Source organism: Triticum aestivum, chromosome 1B (assembly GCF_018294505.1).
Source record: "Triticum aestivum cultivar Chinese Spring chromosome 1B, IWGSC CS RefSeq v2.1, whole genome shotgun sequence".
Classification (NCBI taxonomy): Eukaryota; Viridiplantae; Streptophyta; class Magnoliopsida; order Poales; family Poaceae; genus Triticum; species Triticum aestivum.
Genome location: NC_057795.1, coordinates 76,136,997 through 76,158,229, shown reverse-complemented (window position 1 = coordinate 76,158,229; position 21,233 = coordinate 76,136,997).

Here is a 21,233-nt window from a genome sequence, read left to right as displayed (position 1 = left end):
CATGTTTACAATAGTTTTCTATGATTTTGGTATGATTTGATTAGAACTTCACGGAAGTTATTTTTGGAATTAATAAAAAATACTGGCGAAAGAATCCACCAGAGGGGGCCCACACCCTGGCCACGAGGGTGGCGGGTGCGCCCTACCCCCTGGGCGCGCCCCCTGCCTCGTGGGCCCCTAGCAGGCCTCCGGTGCCCATCTTCTGCTATATGAAGTCTTTTACCCTGAAAAAAATCATAAGCAAGCTTTCGGGAAGAAACTCCACCGCCACGAGGCGGAACCTTGGCGGAACCAATCTAGGGCTCCGGTGGAGCTATTCTGTCGGCGAAACTTCCCTCCGGGAGGGGGAAATCATCACCATCATCATCACCAACGATCCTATCATCGGGAGAGGGTCAATCTCCATTAACATCTTCACGAGCACTGTCGGTGTCAAAACCGGCGGATCTCGGGTAGGGGGTCCCGAACTGTGCGTCTAGGCGGATGGTAATAGGAGACAAGGGACACGATGTTTTACCCAGGTTCGGGCCCTCCTGATGGAGGTAAAACCCTATGTCCTGCTTGATTGATATTGATGATGTGGGTATTACAAGAGTAGATCTACCACGAGATCAAGGAGGCTAAACCCTAGAAGCTAGCCTATGGTATGATTGTTGTTATTGTTGTCCTACGGACTAAAACCATCCGGTTTATATAGACATCGGAGAGGGCTAGGGTTACACAGAGTCGGTTACAATGGTAGGAGATCTACATATCCGTATCACCAAGCTTGCCTTCCACGCCAAGGAAAGTCCCATCCAGACACGGGACGAAGTCTTCAATCTTGTATCTTCATAGTCTTGGGGTCCGGCTGATGATGATAGTTCGGCTGTCCGGACACCCCCTAATCCGGGACTCCCTCAGTAGCCCCTGAACCAGGCTTCAATGACGAGGAGTCCGGCGCGTATATTGTCTTCGGTGTTGCAAGGCGGGTTCTCCTTCAAATTCCATGTGCCTGCCGAATAGTGTCTGGCTTCCTTATAAATGTTGCGCTCCTTGGCTTTCACGTCCAATAATGGCCCTCTTCCACGTGTCGTATGAATGCGAAAAGCTAGGGTATTTTTGCGTTTTACCCCCTAGTCGCGCGAATGAGCTGCCTATAAGAGAGGCGAGGATCTAGATCCAACTCACACCATCCTCCTTCCGCAAGTACTCATCGAAGCGCCTCTGACAAAAATCCATTCCATCATGGATAGTCGACGTGGCTCCTCCTCTCGCGCTCCCAGCCCTCAGCCAGGAGATTGGGGGAGATGTTCAGTTCCACACAGCGAGCTAGTGACGCTCCAAATCGAGGGATATCTTCCCCCAGCCTTCATGGTTCCGGTTCGAGCCGGACTGGCCACCTACAGGGGTGGAAAGCAGGCAGAGAGCGTCCCCAATCCCTCCAAAGGAGAGCGGGTATGCTTCGTCTCCTATCTAATAAGGGGACTCGGATTTCCGATACATCCGTTTCTCCGGGGGCTCCTGGAGTTCTATGGACTCCAGCTTCACCACCTTACACCCGCCTCCATTCTGTACATCATGGGCTTTGTAGCTCTTTGTGAGTTGTTCCTGGGCATCGATCCCCATTTTGCGATGTGGAAGAGATTGTTTTGCCTCGTACCCCGTTCTCACGAGGGGTCGATATATCAAGTGGGCGGAGCCAAAATATGGTGCATCGCTGGGACCGGATATCTATCTGGAACCCCTAAGAAGGCGTCCGAAGACTGGCCTTCGGAATGGTTTTATATGGAGGACGCCCCTCTGCCGGATCCAGTTCGGATCAGCCTCCCGGAGTTCAGCAACGCTCCCTTGAGGAAATGCCTGAGTTGGCGCCCGCGGAGCCCTCAACGGGAAGATGATGGGAGCGTCCAATATCTGATGGGCCGGATAAGGTTACTGGCCCACTCCGGATTGACCATGATTGGAGTCATGGCCATGTGCATTATGCGAGGGGTGCAGCCGCTCCAATATAGGGGCCACCCCATGTGGGATTTCAACGGGGAGGATGACGCCACCCGTCATGGCCGCAAGGGGCCGGGATCGGTCGCCGATCTGGTGAAGATCCTGTCCGGCTTGTACAAGGGGGAGAAGGAGGACTTCCTCCGCACGAGTCCATTGAATGGATTCTCCATGAATAACCCTCGGAGCTGGGTAAGCGGACGTTTATCTGTCCGATCCATATTCCAAAGTCAAGTGTCTCACTTTGTGATTCTGACGCAGGAGCTGCGCCGGGACGTGGAGGGCATACAAAGCCTGACTCCACAGCCCGAGGATCCGGGACGATCCCTTGATCCGGCCTCTGAAGAGGATCCGGACATAAAGGTGGAGCTGATTGACGGGGTGTTCCACCAACTTAGCATGGACAATGCTCTAGTCGCCATTACGGCTGACTACCCGGTTTATCTCCAGCTTCCCAGGTGACTACGACCGGAGTCCTGACACCGTCATTTGATCCAGGCTCATTTCTGACCATCGTATACCAATGGTGCATCGTAGGAGGCGCCTTTAAGGCGGGAAGCCGAACCCGCGAAGGCTGACCAGCAAGGGTCAGTTCGGCCCAGCAGGCGGAAGAGGAATGCAGCGTGAATCGAAACATCGCTGCAATGGTACGGCGCACCGCTGTTTTTAAGGGAAAGATCCCTAGGAGGTATATTGACGCTCATGATTTTCCCAGGAGGAAGAGCACTCGTCGGACAGTGTCCGGAGAGGTTGCCAATCAAGCCTCCGCCAGCCATGCTCCAACGCGTGGTCCAGAAGTGGAGGCGAACACAAGACAGGAGTCGGATGCTCCTCCAACGGAGGATACCGACAGGCTGTCCGCCACCAGGTCTGAGGTGGAGAGCGCCATGAATCACAGGCGCCGCCGGACGGTTCTTCGTGACGCGTGTTTCTCTCCGGAGGCACTGAGTGCCTTTAATGCGGGAGACACGCACCTCCGTGCCACTCGAGATGGTTTAACCAGAGCCACGGAGCAGTATGTGAAAGACATACGGGTGAGGAATTTTAATAGTTATATATGCCAGTAGCCCCCGAGACTTAAAATAGTTAGAATAACTGATTTAAGGATCATTTGTTTATGCAGGATCTTACAGAGAAGAATACCTGTTTGTCCCAGGAGCTTCAAGAGTGCAAGGCCCAACTTGAGGCCGCACTAGCTGCGGCAGGAGGAGGCATAGAGACTCCCTCTGGTAATACATACTTCGAGAAGATAAGTAGTTTATGAAGTGCAGCGTGTGTGTAAGTCTGACAATTGAATTGCAAAGGGTGCCGGATTGGAACCGGACAAGCAACATCTGCTACGCCAGCTGAAGGCCGGCGAGAAGGTGCTTATGAGGGTGCAGCAGGAGAGGAACAAACTCCAAGATGCCAACACCCGGCTGGGCGAAGAACTAAAAGATGTTCGGGTCCAGCTCGCTGACTCTGTAAAGGAGAATCGGCGGCTTCGTCGCGGCATTTATAGTAAGTGCTTGAGCAAACTCTTTTGAAAAGAAGAGTTCAGCGAGGAAGTCGATTGACAGAAATGTGTCTGTAGGTGTGCTCACGGGTCGTCCGGCGGAGGAAATGCCTGCTTCCACGGGTGACCTTCTTCCCGAGATGCTGCAACTGCACAAACGTATTCGGCAGGCGATGAGCGGCATCGTCCAGGCCTTATGGCCGTCCGTCTCCCTACCTGAGGGTCTTGGAGGGCTTGCTGACAAACTTCAGGGAGTACGGCAGCGCTTCCGTCTATGGAAGATATCGGCCTGCCGTCAAGGCGCCAGAGAGGCCTGGGCCATGGTGAAGACGCGGTACACGAAGGTTGATCCAAACAAGATGGCCGAGGTTGGACCTGTGGGGCCCGATGGGAAGGAGATCCGTCTGAGCTTAATGTATGGCCAAGTAGAGTTGTCCGTGAAATATTCCCAATGGGACTGTAAACTAGACAGCCTGTTAGATGGGATTGAAGAGGAGTTCAATCAATCGATTTGACGATGTAATTTTAAAATGACATGTAAAATGCCTTCTAGCCGGATTTTAGATCGTTTGTCTTTGCGGACCTTTTCGCTTCAACCTCGGGACCCAACAGTCCGGAGTGTGTCCGAATACCCTAGCGGTTATAAAAACCGGGGCATGCATGGAGACCAGGCGTAGGGGTCATTAGTGCTTTATCAGACAAGTGCCCAACTAGTTATGTTATATTACATGGTTAGTAAGAAACATCTTCCAGGGAGAATAGTTCCGTTAGGGGTTCCTTTCCCTGGGAGGCATGCCCTAAGGTGCATGTCCATACTGCGAAAAGAGCAGAAAAAGCATCTGGGGGCAGATAAGTTTAAATAAGTAATAAATCATCTTTCAAGTCACCGACCGAATATTCCCTTAAGAATGCTAGCTTTCGGCTTCACCCAGTCTGAAGTACACATCCGGATGACCCGTTAGTAACAATCGCAGAGGTGCTCCCTTTACCTCCTAGCCGAACAATCGGGAATGTAGGGGTAAGCACAGGAGCCAGGCAACCCAGCTTGGCCAAAACTTAAGTCATATCGATGCATATAATGGTGAATAAAAGGTACATGCGGAAGTATGACACATGTGTTGGGCATGAAGCCCGTATAAATAATCTTCTGTTAAAGAAGCCCCCAGGTATAATGAGTGCTAGTAGCACATCAAGTGTGTGCGAACAATGCGCAGATCAGCCCATCAAAGGCTTTTACTAAAAAAAGGGGGGAAGAAGGAGGGGAACAAGAGACAGTGAAAATGTAAAAGGTGGACGGAGGAGGGAGACGAACTCTGAGTCCGGCGCTAGGCGTAGAATCTTCGGAGACGGGCTGCGTTCCATGGGTTCGGCTCGAGTCGGTTGTCAGATGCGTTACGTAGACGGTATGCTCCGCCGGTAAGGACTTGGTCGATGATGAAGGGACCTTCCCATTTGGGCTTGAGTTTGTCCTTTTTCTTGTCCGGCAGGCGTAGAACAAGTTCGCCAACATTGTAAGTTTTGGCCCGTACTTCTCTGCGTTGATATCTTCGAGCCTGCTGCTGGTAAAATGCGGAACGAGCTTTTGCCATGTCCCGCTCCTCCTCTAAGGCGTCCAAACTGTCCTGGCGATCCAACTCGGCTACTCTTTCTTCGTACATGCGCACGCGAGGTGAGTCATGAATTATATCGCAGGGCAAAACTGCCTCTGCGCCGTACACCATAAAAAATGGTGTGAATCCGGTAGTGCGGTTCGGCGTGGTCCGCAGCCCCCAGAGTAGGGAGTCGAGCTCCTCTACCCAGTGTGTGTTAGATTCCATGAGGGACCGCACTAATCTGGGTTTGATGCCGCTCATGATTAGACCATTTGCTCGTTCGACTTGACCATTAGTTTGGGGGTGATAGACTGAAGCGTAGTCGAGTCTGATGCCCATGTTTTTGCACCAGAGTTTAACCTCGTCGGCCATGAAGTTCGTGTCATTATCAGTAATGATGCTATGGGGGACACCGTAACGGTGTACTACCCCGGATATGAAGTCTATCACGGGTCCGGATTCGACCGTTTTAACTGGCTTGGCCTCTATCCATTTGGTGAATTTGTCCACCATGACCAATAGGTATTTTTGCTTGTGGTTCCCCCTTTAAGGGGTCCAACCATATCAAGCCCCCAGACCGTGAACGGCCAGGTGATGGGTATAGTTTTGAGGGCGGTGGGTGGCATGTGGCTTTGATTAGCAAAGAGCTGGCAACCGACGCATCGTTGGACTAAGTCTTGAGCATCTGCCCGGGCAGTCGGCCAATAAAATCATGTACGGAAGGCCTTGCCTACAAGGGCCCGGGCTGCGGCGTGGTGCCCATCGAGTCCGACGTGAATTTCAGCCAGGAGATTTCGCCCTTCCTCTTCGGAGATACACCTTTGAAGGACTCCGGTTGTGCTTTTCTTATAAAGTTCTCCCTCATGGACCTTGTAGGCTTTAGATCGCTGAACTATGCAGCGGGCCTCATTTTGGTCTTCGGGGAGTTCCTGCCTAGTTAAGTAGGCTAGGAATGGTTCCGTCCATGGGGCGATTACTGCCATTATTTCGTGGGTTGAGGGTGTTATTTCATTGGCTGAGCCACCGACTGTGTCAGAATGTTCCGTGTTGGGTGGCGCGGTTGGTTCCGGGTTGCTATTTCCGGACTCCTCTTCCCATAGTATGGATGGCTTAAAGAGCCGCTCCAGAAAGATGTTTGGAGGGACGGCATTGCGTTTTGTGCCGATGCGCGCCAACACATCGGCTGCCTGGTTATTATCCCGGGCTACATGGTGGAATTCGAGTCCTTCAAACCGAGCTGACATTTTTAAGATGGCGTTACGATAGGCTGCCATTTTCGGATCCTTGGCGTCAAAGTCTCCATTTACTTGGGATATTGCGAGGTTTGAGTCCCCGCACACCTCTAGGCGTTGAATACCCATGGAGATTGCCATCCGGAGACCATGTAGAAGGGCCTCGTATCCGCCATCTTGGTTTGATGGTATCCGGAGTATGCGTCGAGGAAACACAATGAATCGTGCCCCGTGGTAGCATCGATGATTTGGTCGATGTGGGGGAGGGGGAAAGGATCCTTTGGACAGGCCTTATTAAGGTCTTTAAAATCCACACAAAGGCGCCAGGATTTGTCCTTTTTTGGTACCATTACCAGGTTAGCTAGCCAGTTCGGATGTTTTATGTCTCTGATGAATCCAGCTTCTAATAGTTTGGCTAGCTCCTCTCCCATTGCCTGTCTTTTGGGTTCAGAAAATTGTCGAAGAGCCTATTTGACTGGCTTGAATCCTTTTAGGATATTTAGGCTGTGCTCTGCCAGCCTGCGTGGGATTCCTAGCATATCTGAAGGGTGCCAGGCAAAAATGTCCCAATTTTCCCGAAGGAATTCTCGTAGTGCGGCTTCTACATCAGGGTTTAATTGTGCCCCAATGGAGGCCGTCTTTGTGGGGTCCGTTGGATGGACCTGGAATTTGACTATTTCGTCTGCTGGTTTAAAAGATGTGGACTTAGATCTCTTATCGAGTATCACATCATCCCTATTCACCGTGGAGCGTAGTGTCGTGAGTTCTTCTGCCGCTAGGGCTTCGGATAGTGCCTCTAGGGCTAGTGCGGCTGTCTTATTTTCAGCGCGGAGCGCTATGTCCGGATCACTGACCAGAGTGATGATTCCATTGGGCCCGGGCATTTTGAGCTTCATGTACCCATAATGGGGTACGGCTTGGAAAATTGTGAATGCCTCTCACCCTAATAGAGTGTGATATCCGCTGCTGAACGGGGCCACTTGGAACGTGACTTCCTCGGACCTGTAGTTGTCCCGCGAGCCAACACCAAATCTAGTGTGATTTTTCCTATGCAACGTACTTCTCGACTAGGGATTATTCCTCTAAAGGTTGTGCTGCTTCGCTCAATGCGGCTCCAATCTATTTCCATTTTTTGGAGGGTTTCCTCGTAGATGAGGTTTAATCCGCTGCCGCCATCCATGAGTATCTTGGTAAGACGAAAGCCGTCCACTATGGGACTGAGGACCAATGTGGCTGGTGCTCGGGCTATTCAGAATTTAGGTTCGTCGCTGGCATTGAATGTGATAGCCATGTCGCTCCATGGATTTGTTGTTGCTACTTGGTAGACTTCGGCGAGGCTGCGGATTGTTCGTTTCCGCATATTATTTGATGCGAAAGTCTCGAAGACTGTTAATACCGTACTGGTACTGTTGGGCTGGTTTTCCGGGGCTAGAAGCCCTTCGCCACTTTTGGCCACCTGCCGTAGTATCCAACATGCCCGGAGGCTATGTGTTGGAGTGGCGCCTTCTGCATTATGGATTTTGCAGGGTCCGCTGAGCCATCCCTCCAGTACGGTTCCGTACCCTTTAGGGGGGTTTTGCTTTTTGGTTTTTGATCCAGGTGCTTGAGCATGGTGCACCCTTTTATTCCGGACTAAGGTTGTGTTTAGGGCCGGATTGTCCCAAAATCTAGTTTCGGTTTTGCAGGCACTCTCCATCGCACAGTACTTTTGTACTATGGTTGCCAGGTCGGCGAAGCGCGTGACCTTGCGACGACTTATGGCGTTCATGATTCCCTTGTCCGTGCAATTATTGCAGAAAATAGAGATTGCGCTTTCCTCATGGCAGTCCTTTATCCTGTCCATAACCAGGAGGAATCTGGCCCAGTAATGATGTACTATTTCATCGGGCTCTTGCCGTATTTGATATAGATCGCTTGTGTTTGGGTGGGCGGGTGGAACTAAATTCGGAACCCCACCCAATCTGAGGCTCAAAGGTCGAGGAGTTTCCGAATTTGGAAGCTTGGATTGCTGGAGGTCGTCCAACGAATCTAGTCCGCTGCCTGACTTTAGGTTCAGTACTCAATTGACGTTCGTCCCTCCGCGGGAATCCGGCATGGAGGGATCGGGAATCTGGACATAACTGGTTTTTAACATAGAAGAAGAGTCGTCGTGTTGTTCTTCTACCACCGCAACATGGTGGGTAGCCTGGGGAGAGTTAATTTCTCTTAGATTGGTTTTAAGCCCAATCTGATCGTAGTCTGTAGCGACTCCCAGGGCGGCGATGCGATCCAAGAGCTCGTTTACGGAAGAGAGCTCCATCGGATCCAGCTGCTCAGCGAATTCCGAGTTGATGCGAAGATCGCTTTTGATGACCTGAGAGGTCATCGTCGAAGCGGTGGCCGAACAGGCGGTCATAAGAAAACCACCCAGCCGGATAGCTTGACCGGCGGCCAAAGCTCCTTTGGCAATGGTACCATCTTTAAAGATGGGAAGAGGCATCCTTCCTGATTGCGACGACATAGAGGAACTCCCAATGAAAGCACCAATGTCGGTGTCAAAACCGGCGGATCTCGGGTAGGGGGTCCCGAACTGTGTGTCTAGGCGGATGGTAACAGGAGACAAGGGACACGATGTTTTACCCAGGTTCGGGCCCTCTTGATGGAGGTAAAACCCTATGTCCTGCTTGATTGATATTGATGATGTGGGTATTACCAGAGTAGATCTACCACGAGATCAAGGAGGCTAAACCCTAGAAGCTAGCCTATGGTATGATTGTTGTTATTGTTGTCCTATGGACTAAAACCATCTGGTTTATATAGACACCGGAGAGGGCTAGGGTTACACAGAGTCGGTTACAATGGTAGGAGATCTACATATCCGTATCGCCAAGCTTGCCTGCCACGCCAAGGAAAGTCCCATCCGGACACGGGACGAAGTCTTCAATCTTGTATCTTCATAGTCTTGGGGTCCGGCTGATGATGATAGTTCGGCTGTCCGGACACCCCCTAATCCGGGACTCCCTCAATCACCATCTCCTCTCAAACCCTAGTTCATCTCTTGTATCCAGTCTTTGTCCCAAAGCCTCAGATTGGTACTTGTGGGTTGCTAGTAGTGTTGATTACTCCTTGTAGTTGATGCTAGTTGGTTTATTTGGTGGAAGATCATATGTCCAGATCCTTTATGCATATTAATACCCCTCTGATTATGAACATGAATATGATTTGTGAGTAGTTACGTTTGTTCTTGAGGACATGGGAGAAGTCTTGCTATAAGTAGTCATGTGAATTTGGTATTCGTTCGATATTTTGATGAGATGTATGTTGTCTCTCCTCTAGTGGTGTTATGTGAACGTCGACTACATGAAACTTCACCATTATTTGGGCCTAGAGGAAGGCATTGGGAAGTAATAAGTAGATGATCGGTTGCTAGAGTGATAGAAGCTTAAACCCTTGTTTATGCGTTGTTTCGTAAGGGGCTAATTTGGATCCATATGCTTCATGATATGGTTAGGTTTACCTTAATACTTCTGTTGTAGTTGCAGATGCTTGCAATAGGGGTTAATCATAAGTGGGATGCTTGTCCAAGAAAGGGCAGTACCCAAGCACTGGTCCACCCACATACCAAATTATCAAAGTAACAAACGTGAATCATATGAGCGTGACGAAAACTAGCTTGACGATAATTCCCATGTGTCCTCGAGAGCATTTTCCTTCATATAAGAGTTTGTCCAGGCTTGTACTTTGCTACAAAAAGGCTTGGGCAATCTTGCTGCACCTTGTTTACTTTCATTACTTGTTACCCATTACAAATTCCCTTATCACAAAACTACCTGTTACCGATAATTTCAGTGCTTGCAGAGAATACCTTACGGAAAACCGCTTTTCATTTCCTTCTGCTCCTCGTTGAGTTTGACACTCTTACTTATCAAAAGGACTACGATATATCCCCTATACTTGTGGGTCATCAGGGCGCGCCCCCTGCCTCGTGGACTCCCCGAGGGTCCCCCTGACGTGAAATCAACGCCAACTTCTCCTATAAATACAGAAACCTTTGGGAAATAACCTAGATCGGAAGTTCTGCCACCACAAGCCTGTGTAGCCACGAGAAATCAATCTAGGCCCTCTCCGGCACCCTGCCGGAGGGGGCCATCATCACCGGAGGCCATGGAGGAGGATCCCGGAGGGGCCATCATCACCATGAAGGCCAAGGACCAGAAGGAGAACCTCTCCCCATCTAGGGGGGAGGCCATGGAGGAGGAAGCACAAGGGGGAGAACCTCTCCTCCTCTCTCTCGATGGTGCCAGAGTGCCACTTGGAGGGGAATCATCGCTGCGGTGATCGTCTTCATCAACATCACCACCATCATCACCATCCTCATCTCTTTTACACGGTCCACTCTCCCGCACCCCGCTGTAATCCCTACTTGAACATGGTGCTTTATGCCACATATTATGATCCAATGATGTGTTGCCATCCTACGATGTTTTGAGTAGATATCCTTTGTCTTTGGGTTGATTGATGATCTAGATTGGTATGAGTTGTATGTTTTATTTTGGTGTTGTCCTATGGTGCCCTCCATGTCGCGTAAGCGTGAGGGATTCCCGCTGTAGGTTGTTGCAATATGTCCATGGTTTGCTTATTGTCTGTGTTGCGTGAGTGACTGAAACACAAACACGTATAAGCGGGACATGGCATATGGGAATAAGGAGGACTTGATACTTTAATGCTATGGCTGGGTTTTACCTTAATGATCTTTAGTAGTTGCGGATGCTTGCTAGAGTTCCAATCATAAGTGCATATGATCCAAGAAGAGAAAGTATGCTAGCTTATGCCTCTCCCTCATATGAAATTGCAATAGTGATTACCGGTCTTGTTAACAATTGCCTAGGACAATTCCACATACCGATCCACCATTATTCCACACTCTCTAACTTTATGATAACAACACCTACTTTTATATTTTACCTCTCTGATACCATGCAAAGTTATCCTCTTCTTACCCACAACGTAGTTTTATTTCTTGTTTCTAGTTGGAAGCAAACGTTCGGTGTACGTAGAGCCGTATCAGTGGCAGATAGGACTTGAGAGAATATTGATCTTACCTTTAGCTCCTTGTGGGTTCGACACTCCATACTTATCACTTCCACCTTTGGGAATTGCTACGATGATTCCTTGCACTTGGGGATTATCAATTCTCTCCAGATCTAAATAAGACAGCGGTAGCAACATTTTCTCTCTGCTCACCGCTGGTCACAGATCCGGCCGGATCCCTTCGGTTGGTGTGTGTAGAGGACTAGGTGCATCGTTCACGCGGTCATCTTCGGCGAGGGAGGAAACCCACAGCTGCCGGAGGGGCCCGATCCTCTGCCCATGCCATTCTCTCCGACACAGCGCCGGCTCGGGAGGTCCTTTGACCCTTATTCCTCCCTGTCGTATTGCGCACAGATCCGACCTACCGCCGCAGACATCCCGACGACCCTCAGGTATAAGTTCTTTGAAAGCGGCCTTGCTCTACTGCCCCAGCTCCCCACGTGTCTGCATGTGCATCTTTTTCTACTCCCATCAACTCTTCCAAAGCCAACTAAATTTTTAGTATTATTAGAGGTAAAGCTACTTCATGCATTCGAATCTAGGACTTGGTTCAAACAACGAAGAAAGGGGGGAAGGTGTAGCATGAATCTAGGACTTGATTCAAAGAGGAGATAGTATGGTGAAAGTAGTAGAGACCGGATACCCAACCGGTCTCTTGGTTGAAAAGGGAAATAATGGGAAAACACAGTACAAACTGGATAAAGAACAGGTCTATTATTGGCTGAAAAAAGGATAGAAAGTGGCGGCTGGTGGACAAGCCAACAGAGTATGTCCAGGATTAGATTTGTTGCCCTCTCATAGTAAAAGGTCTCCAGGATTAGAATTGCTACCCTCACATAGTAAAAGGTCTCCAGGATTAGATTTGCTGCCCTCACATAGTAAAAGGTCTCCAGGATTAGAATTGATGCCCTCACATTGTAAAAGGTCTCAAGAATTAGATTTGCTGCCCTCACATAGTAAAAGGTCTCCAGGATTAGATTTTCTGCTCTCACATAGTAAAAGGTCTCCAGGATTAGATTTGCTGCCCTCACAGAGCATGAACAAACTCGGCATCACCACTTTATGCCTCCTTGTAGGTACATTGTGCTGATGCGCCCACTGTCGCATGTCCTTATACCAACCTTTTGCTGTTGTTAATGTAAGGGCGCATGTAAAATGAAGCGATCACACTATTACCTTAGGGACATGTCTAACCAGTGTTATTGTTAATCTAATGCCTCCAGTGATATGATGCAATTAAACTATGTTACAAATGGTACTCCTGTTGTTTTCCCCAGTATGATAAAGTAAGTTGCTCCTTTACGCTGCTGAGTGTCCTGGTGTCCCCACGGTCCCATGCCCTTCAACCAACTCTTTAGCTACTGTTGATTTACTATATCTGGTAAACAAGCAATGCCACCATCATAGTAATCCCATATTTGACAAATGTCATTGTTGATCGTAATGCTTCCGGTAACATGAAGCATTGCTGACGTTTTAAAATTTCTACTGTCCTTGCATGATTTCCATGAACATAATTAAGATGCTTCTTTTCATTTCGTGTATGTTTTGTATATTCTTATTGACCAGGAACTGTTTACTTTCTATCTTTTTGTGCAAATAGGGATATCCATTTCACCTTGTTGCTATTGGGACCTTTTGGTGAACTGCACAAAACACTCTTTTTTGGAATGAGTGTCTTGTGCAGTTCAACTAAAATGTCACGTGGGAAACATCTCTCAATTTTGGTGGAACTGCACAAAATGGTGATTGGAGTTTCCAAAATCTCCATCAAATTCTGTTGGTAATCTCGTGCAACATTTTATTAGCCTTTGCAAGATGAGCCGTCACTATCACCACAATGACACTTTATTTTAGTGGAACTGCACAAAAGGATTAGCAAATTATAGTTGCAACTTACACGAGCAGGACATCCAACCTTAATGTTCCTCAATTTTAGTGCAACTACTAAAGAACCTGCCAGCTCACGAGAGCAAGTACTTCTTACTAGCTGAATGATGCAATCTTTGCTTCATTTGAGATGAACTGCAGAAAAAGGCGCATGAATTGAATCATGGAAGTCCAGGCAGGCCTCATCCGAGTGGAGCTGCAGGTTGAGTTCAAGGAGTGCCACAATTATAGTAATCAGGCTCTTCTTATTTGTGTTGTGCAAACAGTAATACTCAACTACAGATGTTGTGACGGTCAAGAGCATTCGCCAAGTTCTTCGGTTGTATGACACGGCCAGCCAAGATGGATTTAATCCTGATATTCACTTTATCAAAAGGGGCTAATGGGTTGGTTCTGAATCTTGCAAGCTAGGAATCAATGAGATGTGTAGGCATATTTGTTGTACTTATGATTTCAATCTTATTTGTTGGTTATGAATTTTGCAAGCTGGGAATCAATGAGATGTGTAGGCATCTTTGTTGTACTTATTATTTGGATCTTATTTGTTGGTTCTGAATCTTGCAAGCTGGGAAACACGTCATGATGATGCATAGGACAACAACCATAACAAACAGTTCAAACTTGGTAGTATTATCTGTGTGAGAGTGCCAATACAGACCCGCTCGTGAACCAACGTGTGGCCGGAGTAGGTTTCTTAATGGAGGCGTTTGAATGCGCCGAGGTTGCATCTTCTGCCAGGCGTGCAGCAGGCGAGGGATGGGTAGTAACAATTGCCGTCTGTACACACTCAATTTACTATTGAATCCAGTTCCCCAAGAGCTGAAAAATGAACTGCTGCCGCCGCCTACCCACTCGTTCACTTGAAGAGTATCCAATGGTGATCCGAGGGGTGAGCCTGCTGGATATGGACTTCAGCAAGGAGTTCCCCTTTGAGTTCGCCATTCAGTCCTATGGCTGCACCAAGTTGAATGTGATGTACACCAACGATCCGGACTCGGTGAAGCTCTGCCTCGCCGAGTTCAAGCAGTACCTACAGGACAAGAAAGCACAAGGTCGCAGGACTTAGACCTTGTGCCCATCCATTCATCTCCTGACAGGGACCATCGGATCGCCGTCGCCCAGGTATGTGTGCGGGGAAAGGTTCTCGTCTACCACTATTGTAGGGCCATCAGAGGTTCTGGAGCATTCACCCGTTTCATCGGCAGCACCGACTACACCTTCGCTACGGTGGAGAGAAGGAAGAACGCGATGATTCAGCCATCTGGTGCAACAAAGCTTGTCGACATTCAGAAGCAATACAAGATCATCGGCAATGGGCAGGAGAAGGACTCCGTGGTTGACCTCGCCAAGACCATCATCGACCCCTGATATGCCAACATGAAAGAAGACAATGATACCAAGGACCTGAACACGTGGGAGGTACCTCTGAATCTAGCATACATAACCTACGCGGCCAAGGATGCATATGCATGCTACAACACGTACAGGCGGATCTTGGACATGAGGGTGTGTCTGCTTCCCGTAACTGACGAGTACACGGACAGCCGCAGCATCATGATCAAGCGTGCCAGGAAGGTCTAGATGTTGTACTTTATCTGTTTATAAGCACCTTTATCATCTGAGTGTTTCATGCATTAGCCTATGTGTCATAATTATCTGTTTTGTCTGAAATATTTCTTTTAAGAACGCATTAACCTGTTTGCTTTTTTTAGTGGCTATTAGCTTATGTATGTAACTAGTTCACTTATCCATTTAAAGAAAACTAGTTCACTCGGCTGTCGTGCTTTGAATCTCCTTCCTACCAACATATTCCCCTTCTCAGGTGGACCCAGCAGGTCTCGTACACAGACATATGGGACCAACCACCTATCCATTTGTAGTTCTTTATTTTGTTCAATCTTTTGTCCTCTTCCTATACAGCGGTTGGCCAAGTGGCCGTCCCTCTACTCCCACACATTGTCTGGCGGCGGCAGCTCCACCGGCCCACCCTGCACCCGAACAATTCAACCCTTGTACTCCCCTCCGCCTGCGTCTTCCCCCGCTCCGGTTCGTTCGGTCCAAGGTCTCGACGTCGTCCTCCGCCTTGGTGCTCTCGCCGCGGTGGCGCCGTCTGTCGTTCCCAACATGGTCAGCAAGACAAGAGGAATCGGGAGACAACTGTTCGTCGAGAGGCTGACAGTCCCGGGCCCACCAGGTCTGTTGGGGATATTACTATTTGTGTAAGCCACCCAGGAGGGGCCGGGTTACGCAAAGAAGACTCACCAGAAAGAAGCCCAAGATCAAGCATGAAGATGGCGGTTCAATAAAGGGCTTAAGGCCCACAGGCGACTTAAGGCCCGTTGTAGTAAACTGCCACAGTAGCAAGACTTGTATCGTAAGGTAGATTTAACTAGTCATCGAGCTGGACACTGTTTATAAGCCGGCCGAGACTCTATAAGCCACAGGGCATCAACCCGTGAATATAAGGGGACGACCTACTGGCGGCTTAGGGCAAGAAACAACTCATCGAGAGCCGGGCATAGCGTATCTCGCTCCCTGGTCATCGAAACATCAATACCAACCCAACTAGACGTAGGCTTTACCTTCATCGTAAGGGGCCGAACTCGTATAAACCTCACGTGTCCCTTGTCCCGATTAACGCCTTCAAGCTTCCTAGTTGCAATGGCTCCACAACTAAGTCCTTTCACGAGGACATCTGACGTGAAAATTCCACGACAGTTGGCGCCCACCGTGGGGCCAGCGCACGGTGGGTTTGAGTTCTTGAAGGGCAACTTCGAAGGGCTCAAGGGATACGTAGTGGGCCGGATGACCAAGAGTCATCGCGGCAAGATCTACATCGATGACGAAGGCTGGGGCCCCGACACCGGCTCAATTGAGTACGGGTACCGGGTCCCCTTTGGCGGAATCCACGTCTTCATCGGCCGGTCAGTGAGCCGGGCCCTGAGCCAGTCAACTGCACCGACCTCGTCGAGACGGCTCAGCGTGCAAGAAAGACCCGAATTCAACCCATCATGAAGCATGCTTTCGTGGGCTGCATCCACGGAGAGGAACTTTCTGACGGATCTGAGGATGGTGGTGAGACGGCCATCCTCTCAGACGGTGATTCATCCATCGGTTCAACAGATTCGTTGTACCAAGTGCAAGACGGCGTGCTCGGGGGCTGTTCCAATGGCACCAGTATTCCAGACCCCTATAAGCTGCCAAGATGGGCAGGAGTCTTCATGGTTGGGATTCAGCCCGGTTCAAACTCTACAGCTGCTGCAGCAATAACGTCCGGGACAGGAGTGGCTGGGGCAGGAGGCCCTATGCACCCGCCGGCTCAGGTGCTGATAGAACTCATGGACAAGCTTATGGCCCTGTTAACCGCCACGGTTATCCCTGCAAACAAAGATGAGCATGACGCGGAGGTGGCACGGGTGCATGAGGAAATAGTTCAGGCCAAGGAGGCCTTAGCAGCTGAGGACACTAGATTAGCCGCGGAGCGGGCGGCTCTAGATGCCCGGGCGCAATGGCTACAGTCAGAAGCTTACCAGCTCACGATGAGCTTAAACGCGTCCAATGAGGTGATGAGGAGGAGACATCAGAAAACCCAGTCCCGTTTACCTCCGAATTATGACCCTCGGGTTCTTTTTGCTACACCCGGAGCCGGCCCAAGTAACCCGCCAGAGGCCAATCAGTTTATGACAGCCGGAGCAGGAGGACCGGCTCAGCCTCGAGAGATGCCACCTCCTCATGTGAGCATGGCACCACCGCGTTATGTGCCGATACCTGCAGGTCACTTTTCCAACCCCATGGAGAACTTAATCGCGGCTTTGGCACGCTTGGCGGCTCTTCCCATGGATGGTGATGACCCGACAGCGGTGGAGACCTGGAGGGTCAGAGAGCTTCTCCAGACGGCCCTGGCTCAGCAAGAGACCTATTCTTACAGCAGGGACAGGATTCATTCAACTCCTCCGCCTTGGTTAGCACCGCCTCGTCAGAACCAGAGCCCGAGTTACAGCAGGCACATGGAGTCTGAAGCTTTGTCAAGCAACGCCCAACGCCGTAACCAACCCGGTGCAAGACCGAGTACGTCAGGAGAACAAGCGGGCGGCTCAACTGGCGTCCCAACAGGCGGTTCATCAGGATTTCCAGAGTATCCAACGACTTCTATTGAGGCGGGAGTAGCCACTAGAACCGGTGGTGTTCCTTGTTTGGTATCGGCTTTGCGTAACGTGCGCCTGCCCAAGGACTTCAAGGGACCTCGAAAGGTGCCGAATTACATGGCCGACTTGCAGCCCGGAGCTTGGATCAAAAGTTATGAGATGGCCATGGAGTTATTGGAAGTTAGCGACGCAGCAATGGCTAAATACTTCACCATGATGTTAGATGGAATGGCTCGGTCTTGGTTAAAGGGTTTGCCACCCAATTCCATTGACTCATGGGCAGAGTTAAAAGCCTGTTTCATCCAGAACTTCAAGGACACATGTAAGCAATCTATGTCGATCGTGGACTTGACGAATTGTAAGCAGTAGGAGGGTGAATCCACCACCCATTGGGTACGCCGGGTCAAGGAGATAATACATTCATCTGACAAGATGGATGCCGGCTCTACATTCCTCATGTTGGAGAAGAATTGCCGCTTTGAGCCGCTGAGGCAGAAACTGGGGCGCCTTAAACGTGACTGCAATGATATGGGTACGCTAATGGCAGCTTTAGTCAAATATGCTGATTCTGATAGTACCAAGGATCCCGCGTCTTATGATGAGAAGACAGGGAAGGGAAAGAGGAACGGCAATGGAAAGGGTCAGCAGCATAACCCGATGAATCAAAGCAGCAATAAGCGTAAGGCGGAAGGCAACCCGGAGTTTGTAGCCAACGCTAATGCACAGGGCAACAATCAGAGACGTAAGGGCAGGCCGCCCCCTCGGTCTGGCGGGTCAGGCCCATCTCTTGAGCAGTTACTTAATGAGCCTTGCCCGAGACACGGCACCCGGGAACGACCCGCCACCCACTTATGGAAAGATTGCGCGATCATGAAGGCTTTTAAGAATTCCAATACGTTTGGTGACAACTCCGGGTCTGGCGGCGGCTCAGGAGCTGGCGGTTTTCATGGCCCGGGCGGCGGTTCAAACTCCGGCTTTCAGGGACATCCAGGCAGTAATAATCAGCAGCAGTCTGGTCAAGGAGGGCAACAGCAGCAGCAGTCGGGTTATCAAAGCCATCCGAAGCAGTTGAGTGGTGGGCAGTATCACGTGTTTACAACTAGCTTATGCTAACGTGACCAGAAGGTTCATAAGAGGGCCGTGAATTCTGTTGAGCCGGCAATTCCTCGTTATTTGAGGTGGTCAGAACAACCCATTATATGGAGCAGAGAGGATCACCCTCCACGGGTCGATAATCCGGGTCAGTTAGCCTTGGTGGTAGCACCTCAGGTTGGTGGATATAAATTCACTAAGGTACTCATGGACGGAGGTAGCAGCATCAATATCCTCTACTACGAGACCTTTCAACGCATGGGGTTGACTGATAAGAATTTGAGAACATCCAACACTGTTTTCCATGGAGTGGTTCCTGGCAAGTCGGCTTACCCAGTTGGCAAGATTGAATTGGAGGTGGCCTTTGGAGATGTGTATGATTCCAGGGCTGAGAAATTGACGTTTGAAGTGGTTAAAATCAGGAGTCCATATCACGCTCTGTTTGGGCGACCGGCTTATGCTAAGTTCATGGCACGGCCATGTTATGTTTATTTACAGCTCAAGATGCCGGGTTACAAGGGCACCATCACTGTGCATGGGAGTCGAAAGGTGGCCTTGGAGTGTGAAGAAGGCGGCGCGGCTTACACTGAGTCTGCCTGTGCTACGGAGGAGCTCAAATTTTATCAAGACAATGTTGACCCGGCAGATATGACCTCCCTAAAGAAGCCAACTACTGAGCATGACCCAGCGTTGAAGTTTAAATCGGCCGCTGAGACGAAGCTTGTTGACTTTACCCCAGGCGATGCTTCTAAGCAGTTCAGTATCAGTACCAATTTGGATCCTAAATAGGAAAGCGCGCTCATCGAGTTCATCCGTGAGAACCGGGACATCTTTGCATGGAAACCTTCTGACATGCCGGGTGTACCGAGGGAACTCACTGAGCACACTCTCAATATTGATCTGAAGTATAAGCCGGTCAGGCAGTTTCTCCGACGATTCAATGAAGAAAGACGGAAAGCTATTGGGGAAGAGGTTGCCCGGCTCTTAGCGGCCGGATTTATTGTTGAAGTTTTTCACCCGGAGTGGTTGGCTAACCCGATGCTTGTACTCAAGAAGAACGGCACTTGGCGGATGTGTGTGGATTACACAGACTTAAATAAGGCTTGTCCGGCTGATCCCTTTGCTCTCCCCCGTATTGATCAAATCATTGATGCTACGGCGGGTTGTGAACGTTTGAGCTTCTTGGATGCTTACTCTGGTTATCATCAGATCAAAATGGCAGTTAAGGACCAGGAGAAGACAACTTTCATCACTCCGTTTGGAGCCTTCTGTTATGTATCTATGCCATTTGGACTCAAAAGTGCCCAGGCGACTTATTAGCGATGTGTGCAGAACTGTTTACACGATCAAATTGGGCGTAATGTTCATGCTTATGTAGATGACATCGTGGTGAAGTCCAGAGAAAAGGAAACATTGATATCTGACTTGAAAGAGACCTTTGATAATCTCCGGGTTTACAAGATGATGCTTAACCCAGCCAAGTGTGTGTTTGGTGTACCTGCAGGCAAACTCTTGGGTTTTCTGGTGTCAAACAGAGGCATTGGAGCTAATCCGGAGAAGATTAAGGTGATTACCTCTCTGTCTAAACCGGCGTGCATCAATGATGTTCAACGGCTGGCGGGTCGTGTTGCCGCTTTGAGCCTGTTCATAAGCCGGTTAGGTGAGAAGGCCCTACCACTATATCAGACGATGAAGAAAACTGACACTTTTGTTTGGAGTGATGCTGCAGATGCTGCCTTTGAAGACTTGAAGAGGCAATTGTCTGAACCACCGGTTCTTGCGGCTCCCATTGACAAAGAGCCATTGCTGTTATATGTGGCTGCTAATTCACGAGCCGTCAGTGTTGCCATCGTGGTGGAGCGTAAGGAAGCTGGCAAGGAGCATCCGGTTCAGCGGCCGGTTTATTACGTTGGTGAGGTGCTCATTGAGTCTAAGCAAAGGTATCCACACTGGTAGAAACTTGTTTACGGAGTGTTTATGGCCAACCAGAAGTTGAAGCAGTACTTTCAAAGTCATCCCATAACTGTGGTAAATTTTGCCCCTTTGGGAGACATCATTCAGAATAGGGAGGCCACAGGACGAGTCGCCAAATGGGCCATTGAGCTTGGACCTCATGGTTTGAAGTACATGCCGCGTACTGCTGTTAAATCTCAAGCCTTAGTGGACTTTATCAATGATTGGACAGAGTTGCAGGCACCTGAGGAGAAGCCGGATAACACATATTGGACTATTCACTTTGATGGGTCCAGGCAGTTAGAAGGCTCGGGGGCTGGAGTTGTTTTAACCTCCCCTCGAGGTGACAAATTCTGTTACGTGCTCCGGCTTATGTTTCCTTGTACTAACAATGCAGCTGAGTATGAGGCCCTACTCCATGGTCTCCGGATTGCCAAAGAGATGAATTTAAGCTGGGTAAGGTGCTTAGGCGACTCAGATCTCGTGGCCCAACAGGTATCAGACAAGTGGGATTCCAAGGATCCTCTCATGGCGGCTTATCATCGTGAAGTAGATGTTGTGGCTGGGCATTTCAAGGGTTATCAAGTGGAGCACATTGATCGAAGGAAGAATGAGGCGCCTGATGCTTTAAGCCGGCTGGGATCTCAACGTAAGCCGGTGCCACCTAACATCTTTCTCGATATTATGCATAACCCTTCTGTCAAGGTGCCTACTGAGGAAGAACTAGTGGTGCCAGACCCGGAGGCATAGCTGGTGGTGGCTCTTCATGTCATCCCGGATTGGA